Source organism: Lytechinus pictus, chromosome 13, assembly GCF_037042905.1.
Source record: "Lytechinus pictus isolate F3 Inbred chromosome 13, Lp3.0, whole genome shotgun sequence".
Lineage (NCBI taxonomy): Eukaryota > Metazoa > Echinodermata > Echinoidea > Temnopleuroida > Toxopneustidae > Lytechinus > Lytechinus pictus.
The window spans coordinates 773,174-792,520 of record NC_087257.1 but is presented as its reverse complement, the minus strand read 5'-3'; positions in this window follow the sequence as shown (position 1 = coordinate 792,520).

Sequence of the window (19,347 nt, the reverse complement as noted above, 5' to 3'; positions counted from 1 at the left end):
ATATCCGCTCGGGGTGAATCTTCGTTATTTCCCTTATATTGACCCATTTGCATGCTAGAACACCCCTTGGAGCGAAGAGGGTTCGTTTTGGGTGTATTCGGGCTCAATATGGTAAATTCTTATTTTACTCAATTTTGGCCAATTCGGCCAAAAGCCTAATATCCGCTCGGGATGGATCTTCTTTTTTTCCCGTATATTGACCCATTTGGATGCTAGAACACCCTTCGGAGCGAAGAGGGCTGGTTTGGGGGGTTTTATGGCTCATTTTGGTAAATTCCTATTTTGCTAAATTTTGGCCAATTCAGCCAGGTCGCTAAGACCCTAATATCCGATCGGGGAGGATCTTCATTATTTCCCGTGTATTGACCCATTTGCATGCCAGAACACCCCTCGGAATGAAGAGGGCTGGTTTGGGGGGTTTTCGGGCTCAATTTGGTAAATTCCATTTTTGCTCGGCCAGGTCGCGAAAGAGCCTACTATCCGGTCGAGGTGGTTAGGGGTAGGGTAGGGTTAGGGCTGGGGTTGGGGTTTTGGGTTTGGGTTAGGGTTAATATCCGCTCGGGGTGGATCTTCGTTATTTCCCGTATATTGACCCATTTGCATGCTAGAACACCCCTCGGAACGAAGAGGGATGGTTTGAGGGGTTTTCGGGCTCAATTTATTAAATTCCTATTTTGCTCAATTTTGGCCAATCCGGCCAGGTCGCTAAGAGCCTAATATCCGCTCTAGGAGGATCTTCATTATTTCCCGTGTATTGACCCATTTGCATGCCAGAACACCCCTCGGAACGAAGAGGGCTGGTTTGGGGGGTTTTCGGGCTCAATTTGGTAAATTCCATTTTTGCTCGGCCAGGTCGCGAAAGAGCCTACTATCCGGTTGGGGTGGGTTAGGGTTAGGGTTAGGGTAAGGGTTAGGGTTAGGGTTAGGGTTAATATCCGCTCGGGTTCGATCTTCGTTATTTCCCTTATATTGACCCATTTGCATGCTAGAACACCCCTGGGAGCGAAGAGGGTTCGTTTTGGGGGTTTTCGGGCTCAATATGGTAAATTCTTATTTTACTCAATTTTGGCCAATTCGGCCAAAAACCTAATATCCGCTCGAGGTGGATCTTCTTTAATTCCCGTATATTGACCCATTTGGATGCTAGAACACCCTTCGGAGCGAAGAGGGCTGGTTTGGGGGGTTTTATGGCTCAATTTGGTAAATTCCTATTTTGCTAAATTTTGGCCAATTAGGCCAGGTCGCGAAGAGCCTAATATCCGCTCGGGGAGGATCTTCATTATTTCCCGTGTATTGACCCATTTGCATGCCAGAACACCCCTCGGAACGAAGAGGGCTGGTTTGGGGGGTTTACGGGCTCAATTTGGTAAATTCCTTTTTTGCTCGGCCAGGTCGCGAAAGAGTCTAATATCCGGTTGGGGTGGGTTAGGGGTGGGGTTAGGGGTGGGGTTGGGGTTAGGGTTAGGGTTAATATCCGCTCGGGGTGAATCTTCGTTATTTCCCTTATATTGACCCATTTGCATGCTAGAACATCCCTGGGAGCGAAGAGGGTTCGTTTTGGGGGTTTTCGGGCTCAATATGGTAAATTCTTATTTCACTCAATTTTGGCCAATTCGGCCAAAAGCCTAATATCCGCTCGGGGTGGATCTTCTTTATTTCCCGTATATTGACCCATTTGGATGCTAGAACACCCTTCGGAGCGAAGAGGGCTGGTTTGGGGGGTTTTATGGCTCATTTTGGTAAATTCCTATTTTGCTCGGCCAGGTCGCGAAAGAGTCTAATATCCGGTCGGGGTGGGTTAGGAGTAGGGTTAAGGGTGGGGTTCGGGGTCGGGTTGGGGTTTTGGGTAGGGTAGGGTTAGGGCTGGGGTTGGGGTTTGGGTTGGGGTTGGGGTTAGGGTTAATATCCGCTCGGGGTGGATCTTCGTTATTTCCCGTATATTGACCCATTTGCATGCTAGAACACCCCTCGGAACGAAGAGGGATGGTTTGAGGGGTTTTCGGGCTCAATTTATTAAATTCCTATTTTGCTCAATTTTGGCCAATCCGGCCAGGTCGCTAAGAGCCTAATATCCGCTCTAGGAGGATCTTCATTATTTCCCGTGTATTGACCCATTTGCATGCCAGAACACCCCTCGGAACGAAGAGGGCTGGTTTGGGGGGTTTTCGGGCTCAATTTGGTAAATTCCATTTTTGCTCGGTCAGGTCGCGAAAGAGCCTACTATCCGGTCGGGTGGTTAGGGGTAGGGTAGGGTTAGGGCTGGGGTTGGGGTTTGGGGTTTGGGTTAAGGGTTAATAGCCGCTCGGGGTGGATCTTCGTTATTTCCCGTATATTGACCCATTTGCATGCTAGAACACCCCTCGGAACGAAGAGGGATGGTTTGAGGGGTTTTCGGGCTCAATTTATTAAATTCCTATTTTGCTAAATTTTGGCCAATCCGGCCAGGTCGCTAAGAGCCTAATATCCGCTCGGGGAGGATCTTCATTATTTCCCGTGTATTGACCCATTTGCATGCCAGAACACCCCTCGGAACGAAGAGGGCTGGTTTGGGGGGTTTACGGGCTCAATTTGGTAAATTCCTTTTTTGCTCGGCCAGGTCGCGAAAGAGTCTAATATCCGGTTGGGGTGGGTTAGGGGTGGGGTTAGGGGTGGGGTTGGGGTTAGGGTTAGGGTTAATATCCGCTCGGGGTGAATCTTCGTTATTTCCCTTATATTGACCCATTTGCATGCTAGAACATCCCTGGGAGCGAAGAGGGTTCGTTTTGGGGGTTTTCGGGCTCAATATGGTAAATTCTTATTTCACTCAATTTTGGCCAATTCGGCCAAAAGCCTAATATCCGCTCGGGGTGGATCTTCTTTATTTCCCGTATATTGACCCATTTGGATGCTAGAACACCCTTCGGAGCGAAGAGGGCTGGTTTGGGGGGTTTTATGGCTCATTTTGGTAAATTCCTATTTTGCTCGGCCAGGTCGCGAAAGAGTCTAATATCCGGTCGGGGTGGGTTAGGAGTAGGGTTAAGGGTGGGGTTCGGGGTCGGGTTGGGGTTTTGGGTAGGGTAGGGTTAGGGCTGGGGTTGGGGTTTGGGTTGGGGTTGGGGTTAGGGTTAATATCCGCTCGGGGTGGATCTTCGTTATTTCCCGTATATTGACCCATTTGCATGCTAGAACACCCCTCGGAACGAAGAGGGATGGTTTGAGGGGTTTTCGGGCTCAATTTATTAAATTCCTATTTTGCTCAATTTTGGCCATTCCGGCCAGGTCGCTAAGAGCCTAATATCCGCTCTAGGAGGATCTTCATTATTTCCCGTGTATTGACCCATTTGCATGCCAGAACACCCCTCGGAACGAAGAGGGCTGGTTTGGGGGGTTTTCGGGCTCAATTTGGTAAATTCCATTTTTGCTCGGCCAGGTCGCGAAAGAGCCTACTATCCGGTCGGGGTGGTTAGGGGTAGGGTAGGGTTAGGGCTGGGGTTGGGGTTTGGGGTTTGGGTTAAGGGTTAATAGCCGCTCGGGGTGGATCTTCGTTATTTCCCGTATATTGACCCATTTGCATGCTAGAACACCCCTCGGAACGAAGAGGGATGGTTTGAGGGGTTTTCGGGCTCAATTTATTAAATTCCTATTTTGCTCAATTTTGGCCAATCCGGCCAGGTCGCTAAGAGCCTAATATCCGCTCTAGGAGGATCTTCATTATTTCCCGTGTATTGACCCATTTGCATGCCAGAACACCCCTCGGAACGAAGAGGGCTGGTTTGGGGGGTTTACGGGCTCAATTTGGTAAATTCCTTTTTTGCTCGGCCAGGTCGCGAAAGAGTCTAATATCCGGTTGGGGTGGGTTAGGGGTGGGGTTAGGGGTTAGGGTTAGGGTTAATATCCGCTCGGGGTGAATCTTCGTTATTTCCCTTATATTGACCCATTTGCATGCTAGAACATCCCTGGGAGCGAAGAGGGTTCGTTTTGGGGGTTTTCGGGCTCAATATGGTAAATTCTTATTTTACTCAATTTTGGCCAATTCGGCCAAAAGCCTAATATCCGCTCGGGGTGGATCTTCTTTATTTCCCGTATATTGACCCATTTGGATGCTAGAACACCCTTCGGAGCAAAGAGGGCTGGTTTGGGGGGTTTTATGGCTCATTTTGGTAAATTCCTATTTTGCTCGGCCAGGTCGCGAAAGAGTCTAATATCCGGTCGGGGTGGGTTAGGGGTGAGGTTAGGGGTGTGGTTTGGGGTTGGGATTGGGGTTTGGGGTTGGGGTTGGGGTTAGGGTTATGGTTAGGGTAAGAGTTAGGGTTAGGGTTAGGGTTAATATCTGCTCGGGGTGGATCTTCGTTATTTCCCTTATATTGACCCATTTGCATGCTAGAACACCCCTGGGAGCGAAGAGGGTTCGTTTTGGGGGTTTTCGGGCTCAATATGGTAAATTCTTATTTTACTCAATTTTGGCCAATTCGGCCAAAAGCCTAATATCCGCTCGGGGTGGATCTTCTTTCTTTCCCGTATATTCACCCATTTGGATGCTAGAACACCCTTCGGAACGAAAAGGGCTGGTTTGGGGGGTTTTTGGGCTCAATTTGGTAAATTCCTTTTTTGCTCAATTTCGGCCAGGTCGCTAAGAGCCTAATATCCGCTTGGGGAAGATCTTCATTATTTCCCGTGTATTGACCCATTTGCATGCCAGAACACCCCTCAGAACGAAGAGGGATGGTTTGGGGGGTTTTCGGGCTCAATTTGGTAAATTCCATTTTTGCTCGCCAAGGTCGCGAAAGAGCCTAATATCCGGTCGGGGTGGTTAGGGGTAGGGTAGGGTTAGGGCTGGGGTTGGGGTTTGGGGTTGGGGTTGGGGTTAGGGTTAATATCCGCTCGGGGTGGATCTTCGTTATTTCCCGTATATTCACCCATTCGCATGCTAGAACACCCCTCGGAACGAAGAGGGATGGTTTGAGGGGTTTTCGGGCTCAATTTATTAAATTCCTTTTTTGCTCAATTTTGGCCAATCCGGCCAGGTCGCTAAGAGCCTAATATCCGCTCGGGGAGGATCTTCATTATTACCCGTGTATTGACCCATTTGCATGCCAGAACACCCCTCGGAACGAAGAGGGCTGGTTTGGGGGGTTTACGGGCTCAATTTGGTAAATTCCTTTTTTGCTCGGCCAGGTCGCGAAAGAGTCTAATATCCGGTCGGGGTGGGTTAGGGGTGGGGATTGGGGTTGGGGTTTGGGGTTGGGGTTGGGGTTAGGGTTAGGGTTAGGGTAAGGGTTAGGGTTAGGGTTAGGGTTAATATCCGCTCGGGTTCGATCTTCGTTATTTCCCTTATATTGACCCATTTGCATGCTAGAACACCCCTGGGAGCGAAGAGGGTTCGTTTTGGGGGTTTTCGGGCTCAATATGGTAAATTCTTATTTTACTCAATTTTGGCCAATTCGGCCAAAAACCTAATATCCGCTCGAGGTGGATCTTCTTTAATTCCCGTATATTGACCCATTTGGATGCTAGAACACCCTTCGGAGCGAAGAGGGCTGGTTTGGGGGGTTTTATGGCTCAATTTGGTAAATTCCTATTTTGCTAAATTTTGGCCAATTAGGCCAGGTCGCGAAGAGCCTAATATCCGCTCGGGGAGGATCTTCATTATTTCCCGTGTATTGACCCATTTGCATGCCAGAACACCCCTCGGAACGAAGAGGGCTGGTTTGGGGGGTTTACGGGCTCAATTTGGTAAATTCCTTTTTTGCTCGGCCAGGTCGCGAAAGAGTCTAATATCCGGTTGGGGTGGGTTAGGGGTGGGGTTAGGGGTTAGGGTTAGGGTTAATATCCGCTCGGGGTGAATCTTCGTTATTTCCCTTATATTGACCCATTTGCATGCTAGAACATCCCTGGGAGCGAAGAGGGTTCGTTTTGGGGGTTTTCGGGCTCAATATGGTAAATTCTTATTTCACTCAATTTTGGCCAATTCGGCCAAAAGCCTAATATCCGCTCGGGGTGGATCTTCTTTATTTCCCGTATATTGACCCATTTGGATGCTAGAACACCCTTCGGAGCGAAGAGGGCTGGTTTGGGGGGTTTTATGGCTCATTTTGGTAAATTCCTATTTTGCTCGGCCAGGTCGCGAAAGAGTCTAATATCCGGTCGGGGTGGGTTAGGAGTAGGGTTAAGGGTGGGGTTCGGGGTCGGGTTGGGGTTTTGGGTAGGGTAGGGTTAGGGCTGGGGTTGGGGTTTGGGTTGGGGTTGGGGTTAGGGTTAATATCCGCTCGGGGTGGATCTTCGTTATTTCCCGTATATTGACCCATTTGCATGCTAGAACACCCCTCGGAACGAAGAGGGATGGTTTGGGGGGTTTTCGGGCTCAATTTGGTAAATTCCATTTTTGCTCGGCCAGGTCGCGAAAGAGCCTACTATCCGGTCGGGGTGGTTAGGGGTAGGGTAGGATTAGGGCTGGGGTTGGGGTTTGGGGTTTGGGTTAAGGGTTAATAGCCGCTCGGGGTGGATCTTCGTTATTTCCCGTATATTGACCCATTTGCATGCTAGAACACCCCTCGGAACGAAGAGGGATGGTTTGAGGGGTTTTCGGGCTCAATTTATTAAATTCCTATTTTGCTCAATTTTGGCCAATCCGGCCAGGTCGCTAAGAGCCTAATATCCGCTCTAGGAGGATCTTCATTATTTCCCGTGTATTGACCCATTTGCATGCCAGAACACCCCTCGGAACGAAGAGGGCTGGTTTGGGGGGTTTACGGGCTCAATTTGGTAAATTCCTTTTTTGCTCGGCCAGGTCGCGAAAGAGTCTAATATCCGGTTGGGGTGGGTTAGGGGTGGGGTTAGGGGTTAGGGTTAGGGTTAATATCCGCTCGGGGTGAATCTTCGTTATTTCCCTTATATTGACCCATTTGCATGCTAGAACATCCCTGGGAGCGAAGAGGGTTCGTTTTGGGGGTTTTCGGGCTCAATATGGTAAATTCTTATTTTACTCAATTTTGGCCAATTCGGCCAAAAGCCTAATATCCGCTCGGGGTGGATCTTCTTTATTTCCCGTATATTGACCCATTTGGATGCTAGAACACCCTTCGGAGCAAAGAGGGCTGGTTTGGGGGGTTTTATGGCTCATTTTGGTAAATTCCTATTTTGCTCGGCCAGGTCGCGAAAGAGTCTAATATCCGGTCGGGGTGGGTTAGGGGTGAGGTTAGGGGTGTGGTTTGGGGTTGGGGTTGGGGTTTGGGGTTGGGGTTGGGGTTAGGGTTATGGTTAGGGTAAGAGTTAGGGTTAGGGTTAGGGTTAATATCTGCTCGGGGTGGATCTTCGTTATTTCCCTTATATTGACCCATTTGCATGCTAGAACACCCCTGGGAGCGAAGAGGGTTCGTTTTGGGGGTTTTCGGGCTCAATATGGTAAATTCTTATTTTACTCAATTTTGGCCAATTCGGCCAAAAGCCTAATATCTGCTCGGGGTGGATCTTCTTTCTTTCCCGTATATTCACCCATTTGGATGCTAGAACACCCTTCGGAACGAAAAGGGCTGGTTTGGGGGGTTTTTGGGCTCAATTTGGTAAATTCCTTTTTTGCTCAATTTCGGCCAGGTCGCTAAGAGCCTAATATCCGCTTGGGGAGGATCTTCATTATTTCCCGTGTATTGACCCATTTGCATGCCAGAACACCCCTCAGAACGAAGAGGGATGGTTTGGGGGGTTTTCGGGCTCAATTTGGTCAATTCCATTTTTGCTCGGCAAGGTCGCGAAAGAGCCTAATATCCGGTCGGGGTGGTTAGGGGTAGGGTAGGGTTAGGGCTGGGGTTGGGGTTTGGGGTTGGGGTTGGGGTTAGGGTTAATATCCGCTCGGGGTGGATCTTCGTTATTTCCCGTATATTGACCCATTCGCATGCTAGAACACCCCTCGGAACGAAGAGGGATGGTTTGAGGGGTTTTCGGGCTCAATTTATTAAATTCCTTTTTTGCTCAATTTTGGCCAATCCGGCCAGGTCGCTAAGAGCCTAATATCCGCTCGGGGAGGATCTTCATTATTACCCGTGTATTGACCCATTTGCATGCCAGAACACCCCTCGGAACGAAGAGGGCTGGTTTGGGGGGTTTACGGGCTCAATTTGGTAAATTCCTTTTTTGCTCGGCCAGGTCGCGAAAGAGTCTAATATCCGGTCGGGGTGGGTTAGGGGTGGGGATTGGGGTTGGGGTTTGGGGTTGGGGTTGGGGTTAGGGTTAGGGTTAGGGTAAGGGTTAGGGTTAGGGTTAGGGTTAATATCCGCTCGGGTTCGATCTTCGTTATTTCCCTTATATTGACCCATTTGCATGCTAGAACACCCCTGGGAGCGAAGAGGGTTCGTTTTGGGGGTTTTCGGGCTCAATATGGTAAATTCTTATTTTACTCAATTTTGGCCAATTCGGCCAAAAACCTAATATCCGCTCGAGGTGGATCTTCTTTAATTCCCGTATATTGACCCATTTGGATGCTAGAACACCCTTCGGAGCGAAGAGGGCTGGTTTGGGAGGTTTTATGGCTCAATTTGGTAAATTCCTATTTTGCTAAATTTTGGCCAATTAGGCCAGGTCGCGAAGAGCCTAATATCCGCTCGGGGAGGATCTTCATTATTTCCCGTGTATTGACCCATTTGCATGCCAGAACACCCCTCGGAACGAAGAGGGCTGGTTTGGGGGGTTTACGGGCTCAATTTGGTAAATTCCTTTTTTGCTCGGCCAGGTCGCGAAAGAGTCTAATATCCGGTTGGGGTGGGTTAGGGGTGGGGTTAGGGGTGGGGTTGGGGTTAGGGTTAGGGTTAATATCCGCTCGGGGTGAATCTTCGTTATTTCCCTTATATTGACCCATTTGCATGCTAGAACATCCCTGGGAGCGAAGAGGGTTCGTTTTGGGGGTTTTCGGGCTCAATATGGTAAATTCTTATTTCACTCAATTTTGGCCAATTCGGCCAAAAGCCTAATATCCGCTCGGGGTGGATCTTCTTTATTTCCCGTATATTGACCCATTTGGATGCTAGAACACCCTTTGGAGCGAAGAGGGCTGGTTTGGGGGGTTTTATGGCTCATTTTGGTAAATTCCTATTTTGCTCGGCCAGGTCGCGGAAGAGTCTAATATCCGGTCGGGGTGGGTTAGGAGTAGGGTTAAGGGTGGGGTTCGGGGTCGGGTTGGGGTTTTGGGTAGGGTAGGGTTAGGGCTGGGGTTGGGGTTTGGGTTGGGGTTGGGGTTAGGGTTAATATCCGCTCGGGGTGGATCTTCGTTATTTCCCGTATATTGACCCATTTGCATGCTAGAACACCCCTCGGAACGAAGAGGGATGGTTTGAGGGGTTTTCGGGCTCAATTTATTAAATTCCTATTTTGCTCAATTTTGGCCAATCCGGCCAGGTCGCTAAGAGCCTAATATCCGCTCTAGGAGGATCTTCATTATTTCCCGTGTATTGACCCATTTGCATGCCAGAACACCCCTCGGAACGAAGAGGGCTGGTTTGGGGGGTTTTCGGGCTCAATTTGGTAAATTCCATTTTTGCTCGGCCAGGTCGCGAAAGAGCCTACTATCCGGTCGGGGTGGTTAGGGGTAGGGTAGGGTTAGGGCTGGGGTTGGGGTTTGGGGTTTGGGTTAAGGGTTAATAGCCGCTCGGGGTGGATCTTCGTTATTTCCCGTATATTGACCCATTTGCATGCTAGAACACCCCTCGGAACGAAGAGGGATGGTTTGAGGGGTTTTCGGGCTCAATTTATTAAATTCCTATTTTGCTCAATTTTGGCCAATCCGGCCAGGTCGCTAAGAGCCTAATATCCGCTCTAGGAGGATCTTCATTATTTCCCGTGTATTGACCCATTTGCATGCCAGAACACCCCTCGGAACGAAGAGGGCTGGTTTGGGGGGTTTACGGGCTCAATTTGGTAAATTCCTTTTTTGCTCGGCCAGGTCGCGAAAGAGTCTAATATCCGGTTGGGGTGGGTTAGGGGTGGGGTTAGGGGTTAGGGTTAGGGTTAATATCCGCTCGGGGTGAATCTTCGTTATTTCCCTTATATTGACCCATTTGCATGCTAGAACATCCCTGGGAGCGAAGAGGGTTCGTTTTGGGGGTTTTCGGGCTCAATATGGTAAATTCTTATTTTACTCAATTTTGGCCAATTCGGCCAAAAGCCTAATATCCGCTCGGGGTGGATCTTCTTTATTTCCCGTATATTGACCCATTTGGATGCTAGAACACCCTTCGGAGCAAAGAGGGCTGGTTTGGGGGGTTTTATGGCTCATTTTGGTAAATTCCTATTTTGCTCGGCCAGGTCGCGAAAGAGTCTAATATCCGGTCAGGGTGGGTTAGGGGTGAGGTTAGGGGTGTGGTTTGGGGTTGGGGTTGGGGTTTGGGGTTGGGGTTGGGGTTAGGGTTATGGTTAGGGTAAGAGTTAGGGTTAGGGTTAGGGCTAATATCTGCTCGGGGTGGATCTTCGTTATTTCCCTTATATTGACCCATTTGCATGCTAGAACACCCCTGGGAGCGAAGAGGGTTCGTTTTGGGGGTTTTCGGGCTCAATATGGTAAATTCTTATTTTACTCAATTTTGGCCAATTCGGCCAAAAGCCTAATATCCGCTCGGGGTGGATCTTCTTTCTTTCCCGTATATTCACCCATTTGGATGCTAGAACACCCTTCGGAACGAAAAGGGCTGGTTTGGGGGGTTTTTGGGCTCAATTTGGTAAATTCCTTTTTTGCTCAATTTCGGCCAGGTCGCTAAGAGCCTAATATCCGCTTGGGGAGGATCTTCATTATTTCCCGTGTATTGACCCATTTGCATGCCAGAACACCCCTCAGAACGAAGAGGGATGGTTTGGGGGGTTTTCGGGCTCAATTTGGTAAATTCCATTTTTGCTCGGCAAGGTCGCGAAAGAGCCTAATATCCGGTCGGGGTGGTTAGGGGTAGGGTAGGGTTAGGGCTGGGGTTGGGGTTTGGGGTTGGGGTTGGGGTTAGGGTTAATATCCGCTCGGGGTGGATCTTCGTTATTTCCCGTATATTGACCCATTCGCATGCTAGAACACCCCTCGGAACGAAGAGGGATGGTTTGAGGGGTTTTCGGGCTCAATTTATTAAATTCCTTTTTTGCTCAATTTTGGCCAATCCGGCCAGGTCGCTAAGAGCCTAATATCCGCTCGGGGAGGATCTTCATTATTACCCGTGTATTGACCCATTTGCATGCCAGAACACCCCTCGGAACGAAGAGGGCTGGTTTGGGGGGTTTACGGGCTCAATTTGGTAAATTCCTTTTTTGCTCGGCCAGGTCGCGAAAGAGTCTAATATCCGGTCGGGGTGGGTTAGGGGTGGGGATTGGGGTTGGGGTTTGGGGTTGGGGTTGGGGTTAGGGTTAGGGTTAGGGTAAGGGTTAGGGTTAGGGTTAGGGTTAATATCCGCTCGGGTTCGATCTTCGTTATTTCCCTTATATTGACCCATTTGCATGCTAGAACACCCCTGGGAGCGAAGAGGGTTCGTTTTGGGGGTTTTCGGGCTCAATATGGTAAATTCTTATTTTACTCAATTTTGGCCAATTCGGCCAAAAACCTAATATCCGCTCGAGGTGGATCTTCTTTAATTCCCGTATATTGACCCATTTGGATGCTAGAACACCCTTCAGAGCGAAGAGGGCTGGTTTGGGGGGTTTTATGGCTCAATTTGGTAAATTCCTATTTTGCTAAATTTTGGCCAATTAGGCCAGGTCGCGAAGAGCCTAATATCCGCTCAGGGAGGATCTTCATTATTTCCCGTGTATTGACCCATTTGCATGCCAGAACACCCCTCGGAACGAAGAGGGCTGGTTTGGGGGGTTTACGGGCTCAATTTGGTAAATTCCTTTTTTGCTCGGCCAGGTCGCGAAAGAGTCTAATATCCGGTTGGGGTGGGTTAGGGGTGGGGTTAGGGGTGGGGTTGGGGTTAGGGTTAGGGTTAATATCCGCTCGGGGTGAATCTTCGTTATTTCCCTTATATTGACCCATTTGCATGCTAGAACATCCCTGGGAGCGAAGAGGGTTCGTTTTGGGGGTTTTCGGGCTCAATATGGTAAATTCTTATTTCACTCAATTTTGGCCAATTCGGCCAAAAGCCTAATATCCGCTCGGGGTGGATCTTCTTTATTTCCCGTATATTGACCCATTTGGATGCTAGAACACCCTTCGGAGCGAAGAGGGCTGGTTTGGGGGGTTTTATGGCTCATTTTGGTAAATTCCTATTTTGCTCGGCCAGGTCGCGAAAGAGTCTAATATCCGGTCGGGGTGGGTTAGGAGTAGGGTTAAGGGTGGGGTTCGGGGTCGGGTTGGGGTTTTGGGTAGGGTAGGGTTAGGGCTGGGGTTGGGGTTTGGGTTGGGGTTGGGGTTAGGGTTAATATCCGCTCGGGGTGGATCTTCGTTATTTCCCGTATATTGACCCATTTGCATGCTAGAACACCCCTCGGAACGAAGAGGGATGGTTTGAGGGGTTTTCGGGCTCAATTTATTAAATTCCTATTTTGCTCAATTTTGGCCAATCCGGCCAGGTCGCTTAGAGCCTAATATCCGCTCGGGGAGGATCTTCATTATTTCCCGTGTATTGACCCATTTGCATACCAGAACACCCCTCGGAACGAAGAGGGCTGGTTTGGGGGGTTTACGGGCTCAATTCGGTAAATTCCTTTTTTGCTCGGCCAGGTCACGAAAGAGTCTAATATCCGGTCGGGGTGGGTTAGGGGTGGGGTTTGGGGTTGGGGTTTGGGGTTGGGGTTGGGGTTAGGGTTAGGGTTAGGGTAAGGGTTAGGGTTAGGGTTAGGGTTAATATCCGCTCGGGTAGGATCTTCGTTATTTCCCTTATATTGACCCATTTGCATGCTAGAACACCCCTAGGAGCGAAGAGGGTTCGTTTTGGGGGTTTTCGGGCTCAATATGGTAAATTCTTATTTTACTCAATTTTGGCCAATTCGGCCAAAAGCCTAATATCCGCTCGGGGTGGATCTTCTTTATTTCCCGTATATTGACCCATTTGGATGCTAGAACACCCTTCGGAGCGAAAAGGGCTGGTTTGGGGGGTTTTATGGCTCATTTTGGTAAATTCCTATTTTGCTCGGCCAGGTCGCGAAAGAGTCTAATATCCGGTCGGGGTGGGTTAGGGGTGAGGTTAGGGGTGTGGTTTGGGGTTGGGGTTGGGGTTTGGGGTTGGGGTTGGGGTTAGGGTTATGGTTAGAGTAAGGTTAGGGTTAGGGTTAGGGTTAGGGTTATGGGTTAGGGTTAGGGTTAGGGTTAGGGTTAGGGTTAGTATCCGCTCAAGGTGAATCTTCGTTATTTCCCTTATATTGACCCATTTGCATGCTAGAACATCCCTGGGAGCGAAGAGGGTTCGTTTTGGGGGTTTTCGGGCTCAATATGGTAAATTCTTATTTCACTCAATTTTGGCCAATTCGGCCAAAAGCCTAATATCCGCTCGGGGTGGATCTTCTTTATTTCCCGTATATTGACCCATTTGGATGCTAGAACACCCTTCGGAGCGAAGAGGGCTGGTTTGGGGGGTTTTATGGCTCATTTTGGTAAATTCCTATTTTGCTCGGCCAGGTCGCGAAAGAGTCTAATATCCGGTCGGGGTGGGTTAGGAGTAGGGTTAAGGGTGGGGTTCGGGGTCGGGTTGGGGTTTTGGGTAGGGTAGGGTTAGGGCTGGGGTTGGGGTTTGGGTTGGGGTTGGGGTTAGGGTTAATATCCGCTCGGGGTGGATCTTCGTTATTTCCCGTATATTGACCCATTTGCATGCTAGAACACCCCTCGGAACGAAGAGGGATGGTTTGAGGGGTTTTCGGGCTCAATTTATTAAATTCCTATTTTGCTCAATTTTGGCCAATCCGGCCAGGTCGCTTAGAGCCTAATATCCGCTCGGGGAGGATCTTCATTATTTCCCGTGTATTGACCCATTTGCATACCAGAACACCCCTCGGAACGAAGAGGGCTGGTTTGGGGGGTTTACGGGCTCAATTCGGTAAATTCCTTTTTTGCTCGGCCAGGTCACGAAAGAGTCTAATATCCGGTCGGGGTGGGTTAGGGGTGGGGTTTGGGGTTGGGGTTTGGGGTTGGGGTTGGGGTTAGGGTTAGGGTTAGGGTAAGGGTTAGGGTTAGGGTTAGGGTTAATATCCGCTCGGGTAGGATCTTCGTTATTTCCCTTATATTGACCCATTTGCATGCTAGAACACCCCTAGGAGCGAAGAGGGTTCGTTTTGGGGGTTTTCGGGCTCAATATGGTAAATTCTTATTTTACTCAATTTTGGCCAATTCGGCCAAAAGCCTAATATCCGCTCGGGGTGGATCTTCTTTATTTCCCGTATATTGACCCATTTGGATGCTAGAACACCCTTCGGAGCGAAAAGGGCTGGTTTGGGGGGTTTTATGGCTCATTTTGGTAAATTCCTATTTTGCTCGGCCAGGTCGCGAAAGAGTCTAATATCCGGTCGGGGTGGGTTAGGGGTGAGGTTAGGGGTGTGGTTTGGGGTTGGGGTTGGGGTTTGGGGTTGGGGTTGGGGTTAGGGTTATGGTTAGAGTAAGGTTAGGGTTAGGGTTAGGGTTAGGGTTATGGGTTAGGGTTAGGGTTAGGGTTAGGGTTAGGGTTAGTATCCGCTCAAGGTGGATCTTCGTTATTTCCCTTATATTGACCCATTTGCATGCTAGAACACTCCTGGGAGCGAAGAGGGTTCGTTTTGGGGGTTTTCGGGCTCAATATGGTAAATTCTTATTTCACTCAATTTTGGCCAATTCGGCCAAAAGCCTAATATCCGCTCGGGGTGGATCTTCTTTATTTCCCGTATATTGACCCATTTGGGTGCTAGAACACCCTTCAGAGCGAAGAGGGCTGGTTTGGGGGGTTTTATGGCTCATTTTGGTAAATTCCTATTTTGCTCGGCCAGGTCGCGAAAGAGTCTAATATCCGGTCGGGGTGGGTTAGGAGTAGGGTTAAGGGTGGGGTTCGGGGTGGGGTTGGGGTTTTGGGTAGGGTAGGGTTAGGGCTGGGGTTGGGGTTTGGGTTGGGGTTGGGGTTAGGGTTAATATCCGCTCGGGGTGGATCTTCGTTATTTCCCGTATATTGACCCATTTGCATGCTAGAACACCCCTCGGAACGAAGAGGGATGGTTTGAGGGGTTTTCGGGCTCAATTTATTAAATTCCTATTTTGCTCAATTTTGGCCAATCCGGCCAGGTCGCTAAGAGCCTAATATCCGCTCGGGGAGGATCTTCACTATTTCCCGTGTATTGACCCATTTGCATGCCAGAACACCCCTCGGAACGAAGAGGGCTGGTTTGGGGGGTTTACGGGCTCAATTCGGTAAATTCCTTTTTTGCTCGGCCAGGTCACGAAAGAGTCTAATATCCGGTCGGGGTGGGTTAGGGGTGGGGTTTGGGGTTGGGGTTTGGGGTTGGGGTTGGGGTTAGGGTTAGGGTTAGGGTAAGGGTTAGGGTTAGGGTTAGGGTTAATATCCGCTCGGGTAGGATCTTCGTTATTTCCCTTATATTGACCCATTTGCATGCTAGAACACCCCTGGGAGCGAAGAGGGTTCGTTTTGGGGGTTTTCGGGCTCAATATGGTAAATTCTTATTTTACTCAATTTTGGCCAATTCGGCCAAAAGCCTAATATCCTCTCGGGGTGGATCTTCTTTTTTTCCCGTATATTGACCCATTTGGATGCTAGAACACCCTTCGGAGCGAAGAGGGCTGGTTTGGGGGGTTTTATGGCTCATTTTGGTAAATTCCTATTTTGCTAAATTTTGGCCAATTCAGCCAGGTCGCTAAGACCCTAATATCCGATCGGGGAGGATCTTCATTATTTCCCGTGTATTGACCCATTTGCATGCCAGAACACCCCTCGGAATGAAGAGGGCTGGTTTGGGGGGTTTTCGGGCTCAATTTGGTAAATTCCATTTTTGCTCGGCCAGGTCGCGAAAGAGCCTAATATCCGGTCGGGGTGGTTAGGGGTAGGGTAGGGTTAGGGCTGGGGTTGGGGTTTGGGGTTCGGGTTTGGGTTAATATCCGCTCGGGGTGGATCTTCGTTATTTCCCGTATATTGACCCATTTGCATGCTAGAACACCCCTCGGAACGAAGAGGGATGGTTTGAGGGGTTTTCGGGCTCAATTTATTAAATTCCTATTTTGCTCAATTTTGGCCAATCCGGCCAGGTCGCTAAGAGCCTAATATCCGCTCTAGGAGGATCTTCATTATTTCCCGTGTATTGACCCATTTGCATGCCAGAACACCCCTCGGAACGAAGAGGGCTGGTTTGGGGGGTTTACGGGCTCAATTTGGTAAATTCCTTTTTTGCTCGGCCAGGTCGCGAAAGAGTCTAATATCCGGTTGGGGTGGGTTAGGGGTGGGGTTAGGGGTTAGGGTTAGGGTTAATATCCGCTCGGGGTGAATCTTCGTTATTTCCCTTATATTGACCCATTTGCATGCTAGAACACCCCTGGGAGCGAAGAGGGTTCGTTTTGGGGGTTTTCGGGCTCAATATGGTAAATTCTTATTTTACTCAATTTTGGCCAATTTGGCCAAAAGCCTAATATCCGCTCGGGGTGGATCTTCTTTATTTCCCGTATATTGACCCATTTGGATGCTAGAACACCCTTCGGAGCGAAAAGGGCTGGTTTGGGGGGTTTTATGGCTCATTTTGGTAAATTCCTATTTTGCTCGGACAGGTCGCGAAAGAGTCTAATATCCGGTCGGGGTGGGTTAGGGGTGAGGTTAGGGGTGTGGTTTGGGGTTGGGGTTGGGGTTTGGGGTTGGGGTTGGGGTTAGGGTTATGGTTAGGGTAAGGTTAGGGTTAGGGTTAGGGTTAGGGTTATGGGTTAGGGTTAGGGTTAGGGTTAGGGTTAGGGTTAATATCCGCTCAAGGTGGATCTTCGTTATTTCCCGTATATTGACCCATTTGCATGCTAGAACACCCCTCGGAACGAAGAGGGATGGTTTGAGGGGTTTTCGGGCTCAATTTATTAAATTCCTATTTTGCTCAATTTTGGCCAATCCGGCCAGGTCGCTAAGAGCCTAATATCCGCTCTAGGAGGATCTTCATTATTTCCCGTGTATTGACCCATTTGCATGCCAGAACACCCCTCGGAAGGAAGAGGGCTGGTTTGGGGGGTTTTCGGGCTCAATTTGGTAAATTCCATTTTTGCTCGGCCAGGTCGCGAAAGAGCCTACTATCCGGTCGGGGTGGTTAGGGGTAGGGTAGGGTTAGGGCTGGGGTTGGGGTTTGGGGTTTGGGTTAGGGTTAATATCCGCTCGGGGTGGATCTTCGTTATTTCCCGTATATTGACCCATTTGCATGCTAGAACACCCCTCGGAACGAAGAGGGATGGTTTGAGGGGTTTTCGGGCTCAATTTATTAAATTCCTATTTTGCTCAATTTTGGCCAATCCGGCCAGGTCGCTAAGAGCCTAATATCCGCTCTAGGAGGATCTTCATTATTTCCCGTGTATTGACCCATTTGCATGCCAGAACACCCCTCGGAACGAAGAGGGCTGGTTTGGGGGGTTTACGGGCTCAATTTGGTAAATTCCTTTTTTGCTCGGCCAGGTCGCGAAAGAGTCTAATATCCGGTTGGGGTGGGTTAGGGGTGGGGTTAGGGGTTAGGGTTAGGGTTAATATCCGCTCGGGGTGAATCTTCGTTATTTCCCTTATATTGACCCATTTGCATGCTAGAACATCCCTGGGAGCGAAGAGGGTTCGTTTTGGGGGTTTTCGGGCTCAATATGGTAAATTCTTATTTTACTCAATTTTGGCCAATTCGGCCAAAAGCCTAATATCCGCTCGGGGTGGATCTTCTTTATTTCCCATATATTGACCCATTTGGATGCTAGAACACCCTCCGGAGCGAAGAGGGCTGGTTTGGGGGGTTTTATGGCTCATTTTGGTAAATTCCTATTTTGCTCGGACAGGTCGCGAAAGAGTCTAATATCCGGTCGGGGTGGGTTAGGGGTGAGGTTAGGGGTGTGGTTTGGGGTTGGGGTTGGGGTTTGGGGTTGGGGTTGGGGTTAGGGTTATGGTTAGGGTAAGGTTAGGGTTAGGGTTAGGGTTAGGGTTATGGGTTAGGGTTAGGGTTAGGGTTAGGGTTAGGGTTAATATCCGCTCAAGGTGGATCTTCGTTATTTCCCGTATATTGACCCATTTGCATGCTAGAACACCCCTCGGAACGAAGAGGGATGGTTTGAGGGGTTTTCGGGCTCAATTTATTAAATTCCTATTTTGCTCAATTTTGGCCAATCCGGCCAGGTCGCTAAGAGCCTAATATCCGCTCTAGGAGGATCTTCATTATTTCCCGTGTATTGACCCATTTGCATGCCAGAACACCCCTCGGAACGAAGAGGGCTGGTTTGGGGGGTTTTCGGGCTCAATTTGGTAAATTCCATTTTTGCTCGGCCAGGTCGCGAAAGAGCCTACTATCCGGTCGGGGTGGTTAGGGGTAGGGTAGGGTTAGGGCTGGGGTTGGGGTTTGGGGTTTGGGTTAGGGTTAATATCCGCTCGGGGTGGATCTTCGTTATTTCCCGTATATTGACCCATTTGCATGCTAGAACACCCCTCGGAACGAAGAGGGATGGTTTGAGGGGTTTTCGGGCTCAATTTATTAAATTCCTATTTTGCTCAATTTTGGCCAATCCGGCCAGGTCGCTAAGAGCCTAATATCCGCTCTAGGAGGATCTTCATTATTTCCCGTGTATTGACCCATTTGCATGCCAGAACACCCCTCGGAACGAAGAGGGCTGGTTTGGGGGGTTTACGGGCTCAATTTGGTAAATTCCTTTTTTGCTCGGCCAGGTCGCGAAAGAGTCTAATATCCGGTTGGGGTGGGTTAGGGGTGGGGTTAGGGGTTAGGGTTAGGGTTAATATCCGCTCGGGGTGAATCTTCGTTATTTCCCTTATATTGACCCATTTGCATGCTAGAACATCCCTGGGAGCGAAGAGGGTTCGTTTTGGGGGTTTTCGGGCTCAATATGGTAAATTCTTATTTTACTCAATTTTGGCCAATTCGGCCAAAAGCCTAATATCCGCTCGGGGTGGATCTTCTTTATTTCCCGTATATTGACCCATTTGGATGCTAGAACACCCTCCGGAGCGAAGAGGGCTGGTTTGGGGGGTTTTATGGCTCATTTTGGTAAATTCCTATTTTGCTCGGCCTGGTCGCGAAAGAGTCTAATATCCGGTCGGGGTGGGTTAGGGGTGAGGTTAGGGGTGTGGTTTGGGGTTGGGGTTTGGGGTTGGGGTTGGGGTTAGGGTTATGGTTAGGGTAAGAGTTAGGGTTAGGGTTAGGGTTAATATCTGCTCGGGGTGGATCTTCGTTATTTCCCTTATATTGACCCATTTGCATGCTAGAACACCCCTGGGAGCG